Raw genomic sequence first — 6,518 nt, 5'->3', positions numbered from 1 at the left:
TGAGAATTTCACATCCTATGAATAGTATTCTTTTTTCCTTTTTTTTAAGAGGCAGAGTCTCACTCTGTCACCCAGGCTGTAATGCAGTGATGTGAATACAGCTCACTGCAACTTCAACCTCCTGGGCTCAAGTCATCCTCCTGCCTTGGCCTCCCGTGTAGCTGGGACCATAGGTGCATACCACCATGCCAGGCTAATTAAAAAATATATTTTTTTGTAGGGGCAGGATCTCACTTTGTTGCCCAGGCAGGTCTCAAACTCCTGGGCTCAAGCGATCCTCCTGCCGATATTACAAGCATGAGCCACTGCACCTGGCTGATAGTATTCTTAACAAAAATAATAAGACAAAGGCCACACACAGGCAATCTGAAGTAGGATGGTAAAACTGGTTCAAAGAACATTTTGAGGCCAGGTGTGGTGGTTTGCACCTGCAATTCCAGCACTATGGGAGGCAGAGGCAGGAGGATTGCTTGTTCTTATATCCTCTTGTAAGTTAGTAAGACCCCATCCTTACAAAAAAAAAAAAATTTGACAGGTCTGGTGGTGTGTGCCTGTGGCCCCAGCTACTGAAGAGGCTGAGGTGGAAGGATCACTTGAGCCCGGAAACTCAGGCCTGCAGTTAGCCGTGTTCTAGCCACTGTACTCCAGCGTGGGTGACAGAGTGAGACCCTGTCTCAAAGAAAAAAAAAAAAAACTCAGAGCATTTTGAAGAACTGGATGTTTACAGGCATATAGAAATAATAGAAAAATATAACAAGATTGTTAAGTTAGATACGAACCTTTGAGGTTATTTTTCTACTGGGCAGAAATCATTTGCATCTCTACCAGATAAAAATCTGAACAAACAAAAGTACATTCCTCTAGATAATTAAATAACCCTTGGCTAGGACTGGTAAATAATTTCCCAGTTTCATATTATATCTTCTCTTCATCTTAAGTTTGGAGTAATTTTTTAAAATAATTTTTTTAATTTAACTTTTAAATTCAGGGGTACATGTGCAGGTTTGTTACATAGGTAAAGTTTTGTCACGTGGGTTTGTTGTACAGATTATTTTGTCACCCAGGTATTAAACCATTGGTTATTTTTCCTGATCCTCTATCTCCTCCCACCTTCCACCCTAGAAGATTTTGAAAATATCTCGACTATACCACTAGAGATTATGATTTAATTGGTCTGAGGTAGGGCCCTAGCATAATTATTTTTTAAAGCTGTCCTAAATTCATAAATTTCATAAAAACTACCCCTATCATTTTGAAACTGGCTATGCAGAAACAAACTAGAGTTGAACAGGGATTTACCAATTAATATTTTCTGATGCATGTGGTCAAATACCATCTCTAGTTTCTATCTGTGGTAGGGAGCTGGGCTAACTGCGAGCTTGAATATGGAAAACAGGGCTGGGGCTGGGTTTAGTTAGGGGAAGTATAAATATAAGGACTGTTGAAGAGCTTATTGAAAAAACAGAAGTGGTGAAAGAACAGCTAGGAGGACTACAGAAACATAAAAGAAGAGAGGCTGGAATATGAACTGAGGTAAACAGACAAGATGAGAATCTGACATTCTATTGTTCATATGTTCTTATACCTTCTTGTGAGTTTAGAAAAATTCACAGACACAGAATTGATGGGACAAAAGTAAAGAGCACTTACAATATTCATAGATATTGCCAAATTGCTCTCCAAAAAGGTTGCAACAGTTTACATTCTCACCAACTGCATACACAAATGCCTGTTTCTTACATCCTTACCGGAACTATAACAGCAACCATTTTGGTCTTTGCCAATATGAAAAAGAAATAAAAAGGTATCATATAGATATTCTAATTTGCATGTATTGATTTAAGAGTTAGAGCGTTAGATTGAACACATCTCAAGTGTTTATTGTATTTCTTTTTCTGGTGGCTCCCTTTTTATTTTCTACAGCTTATTTTTTTCCTTCTTAGTGATTTTTAGAAGCTCTTGATTTATTAAGGAAATTAGCCTTATGCTACGTAGCCAAGGGCTGCTTAGGGAAACTTTAAGAAGCTTCTAGGTGCTTCTTTGTGAAGACAATTAGTCACTTTTAAACAAGAGAAAAGTAGAATGGCCCTTAAATTCTGAATAGCAGCCAAATTTTCTTGAAAAGGGGATTTTTAAAAAAGGAGCCAATCAGGCAAGCACCACTCCAAAGGAAGGATGTGACAGTGTTTCTGTGGTTTAACATGAGTGCCCCAAGTCAGACATTTCTGCACCAAAAATTATTGAGTCAGGCAAAGTTGCAGAGGCACCAGGACAGCTCCTGGGAAAATAATATTGTCTCCTACTCAATTTTTTCCCTTTTGGGTTTTGCTACTTTTCATACTTCACTTGTGGATTAAGATAATCGTGGAAGGAGCAAGAAACAGTCAGAGTTCTACAGGGGAACTCACCATGAGGACATCAGGAGTAGAACCTGGAATCAGTATCAAGTTTCAACTCCCATGCGTTGGGGGAAAGTGAGAGGGTTGGTTTTAACACAGTGTACAGCTGTAAACAAAAGGCCCCCCTGAGCCAGACAGGGTGGAGGGTATGGATTGGGAGTGAGCTGGTGGCAAACTGAGGAGCCATTCCTTGCTTGGGCTCCGAAAGTGACAGCTACCACAGCACTGTGTGGATTGGGGTCAACCTTCCTCTGCTGCTTCAGCCCTCCTCGAGTTGTGGACCTATGAGGACATGATTGCAGCAGCAGACACAGATGTAACAGATTGCACAGGGCCGGTGTTCAACAAGGACATCATGTGGCAGTGGCGGAAATGAATGAGGTGGGAAGGAAGCCTGCTGTGAAGCCTACATTCACCAGTTCTCTCTTTGCCTGGAGTTTGGAAGCAGACACCTCTGGGTTCTTGCACCATTTGGAAGTGGGAAAGAAAGAGGTGTTAGGCATCCTGGAAATTTGGCCAGGGGAATATTTTGAATAATTTGAACCTCAAACTGAAGAGGCAGGTCCCATCCATTGCAACATGTGAGTGGCAAATATTAGTTTTGTATCCCATTTGGATTTTCAGATTTTTTTACATGTTAGCACTATTGTATGTCATACAGAGTTTTAAAATATTTACTGATCGATTACTTCCTCTGTGGCTCCTATGTTTTGTAACAAGAGAGATCTTCTGCACTCCAAGGTATTATCTATATAAGATATAGATATATATATATTGCAAGAGAAAAATTGCGAAGGACTTTGAAATGGGCAAAACAGATTATTAGGTGACCTTTCAGTGGAATACCACATGGTCCTTCAAGGTTATCGATAAGGATACCTAAGATATAATGGATAACTATTAGTTACTGAGGTAAATTAACTACAACTTTTGGTCTTATTATCAAATAGGTTTCTGCTTCCTGAAACTAACCTTAGTCTCTGCTATTAACTACAAGCCAAAATTTGGTTCTTCAGCAAAGAAAGACAGCCTCAGAATCTCATGGAAGAAGACTGCACCAAGTACTTTAAACTATCGAAGTCTATTCGAAGAATAGACTCTTGGGTACAAACCCTGAGCTGATGGTATTTAGACAATTTTCAGTCTGTACCTGTGTAATGAGTATGAATTTACAGGAGTCTTTTCAATGCAGAAGCACATAGCTTTCTGAATGCAGAAATGCCAATCCAAAATTCAGCAAAACACAATTACAAAGGACAGAATGAGCTGATGAGGAAAATTTTTACTGTGGTTGTATTGATGTTGTTTTAAGGTTGTATTTGCTGGATATATAAGGAAGACATTTCTCTTTCTTCTTCGGCTATCTTCAGTCTACAACAATTCAGTAGACTCTGCTTTTGTAAAATGAAACTAAACATTTTCTTCCTGCTTTTCACTGAACTCTCCCCCACCCCGAGTTTAAACACTGTGACTGAGTTACCTTTTTGACAGCAATGTAGTTATTTGCATAGGTTCAACAAGAGTCTTTTTCTTTCCCGGTGCATAACTGGACAAAATTGAATGTCACCATGGCCTTACTTGGAAGATCATATGTGAGGATGATGGTCATTTAACAGGTATGTCAAACAACTCCAAGGAACAAAGGTTAATTTTATTTCTGTAGCCAATGCCTACAAAACCCTGGCTTAGTACCAACCTTCTAGGGTTGTAACCTAGAGCCTAGTACCTAAACTGGTCTATAGGATCCTATTATGATGGGTGGTGACAAAGAGCACTTCCTGGCAGGCCATGAACCTTAGTAAATTTAAGCGAACTCAAGTAGAAAGGAATTCATCCAAATCTATAGATGGTATAGGTGAATATGGTGGAGTCTCTCGGGCTTGCTTTCCTAGCCCTGAGCTAGCAAATGATGGAGACTTTTTCCTCCTCAACCCATAGAGACTTTTAAAAGTGTAGTTCTATGGCTCCAGTAGCTGTTCAATAGTACATAGCTCTAGAATTGCAAACCAAACTCAAGGAAGCTTATGTGGTTAATTAACACCCTTGCCGCACCCATGCAAATAATCAGGCCAAGGCTAATGGGACCATTCTTTTTATGACCAAGAATAATCTTTGAGATTTTTATAGTCACAAAGGGGAAGTTGTTAGGGAAACTGGAAAGACTTTAAAAGAAGCAAAAAAGATTACTGGGTGGGTGTACTTTCAACGAAATATTATATGCTGCTTCTGGGTTATCTGATTCTATAAGAATTTTGCCTCGCACCGCCTTTTTTTGGTTTTTGAGCTACTTTATAACCCTCTAAATTGTAGAAAACTGAGAGATGGAAATGATTATTGTCCAGACATACAAAATAATTCTGTCTGATTAAGATGCAATTAATTAGATGATGAGTTAGTGGGTGCAGCGCACCAGCATGTCACATGTATACATATGTAACTAACCTGCACATTGTGCACATGTACCCTAAAACTTAAAGTACATAAAAAAAAAGATGCAATTAATTTCCCCCTGTGGACAGGCCAGTTTTGCATCTATTAGCAAATTCATTTTAGAATTCCTGATTGCTGATATATGTATCTGTTCTTTGAGTTCTCCTTTGGACCAATTTTTAAACACATTACTTGTTCCTTAATTAATAAGCTAACTAAATTTTTTGACACATACTTTATTTAAGTCATGGTTTCATGCTTATAAAAATAGATATATTTACACATGTGTTATTTAAAGTCTTTAATATATCTAAGTTCTCTTTAGACATAAGGGGTAATATAGAAATCTGGTTTCATTTTCTTCAAAAACTATGTATTTTTTCCTATCATTTATTAAGTAACCTTTATTTTTCCCCATTGATTTGAAAGGCCACCTTTCTGGTATTTTTTGGATCATTTATGCATTCACTATTATGATCTATTTATTTATTTGTACCCAGTTCAATTCTAAGTGCTATGGCTTTATATAATTTGGATAATTTGGCAGGTTATTTTGGTGGTGTACTGACTCTCCCAATGAGCAGATTATTCTACCAACTTGGATTAGCCTAACATGTAAACTAATAAAAGATTTTTAAAAATTGATATTCAAAAATTGGCCTAGTTATTTGGGCCTCATCCACCCTTTCCAAACTAGGTAGAACACAATTATAAATCTAGAAAGTAAGACAACAGGACATCTGAGTTGCAAAGTTATCATTAAGCCCCGTGATGGTTAATATTAGGTGTCAACTTGATTGGACTGAAGGATGCCTAGATAGCTGGTAAAGTATTGTTTCTGGGTGCATCTGCAAGGGGGTTGCCAGAGGAGATTGACATTTGAGTCAGTGGACTGGGAGAGGAAGACCCATCCTCAGTGGAGGTGGGCACCATCCAATAAGCTGCCAGCATGGCTAGAACAAAGCAGGTGGAACAAGACGGGCTAAGCTGGCTTGCTGAGTCTTCTGGTGTTCATCTTTCTCCCCTGCTGGATGCTTCCTTCTATTCCTCCTGCCTTTGGACATCAGACTCTAGGTTCTTTGGCTTTTGGACTCTGGGACTTACACCAGGGGTTTGTTGGGGGCTCTCTGGCCTTTGGCCACAGACTGAAGGCTGCACTGTCAGCTTACCTACTTTTGAGGCTTTTGGACTCGGACTGAGCCACTACTGGCTTCTTTCTTCCCCAGTTTGCAGACGGCCTATTGTGAGACTTCGCCTTGTGATCATGTGAGCCAACTCTCCCTAATAAACTCTTTCATATATACACATATCCTATTAATTCTGTCCCTCTGGAGAGCCCTAATACAAGCCCATAGTTAATTCCATGGGAAAGGCGGAGAATAGCTCTTCCCTGACAATTCTGTGTAAAAAAGGACGGAATGGAACAGTATTAGCAAATACTCATGGAGGGAGAGTAGAAGGAAGAAGCCAGAACTATCAAAGGCACTGCAGGACTGGCCCTTTCAATTTGGAACAAAATCTGCTCAGATTCTCAATAGTCTTTTAACTTTTACCACTGCTTGAGTTTAAAAGTGCTAATTACCCACTCACACCCTTTGCCCTTGGGGTTTTGATCAATTAAGAAGTAGGCATAGGAGGCATGTAAGGATAAAAATATCAGCTTTATTCCTAAAGAAGTTATATTGGAGA

This window comes from Pan paniscus, chromosome 10 (assembly GCF_029289425.2).
Source record: "Pan paniscus chromosome 10, NHGRI_mPanPan1-v2.0_pri, whole genome shotgun sequence".
Taxonomy (NCBI): domain Eukaryota; kingdom Metazoa; phylum Chordata; class Mammalia; order Primates; family Hominidae; genus Pan; species Pan paniscus.
This window is presented reverse-complemented; position numbering follows the sequence as displayed.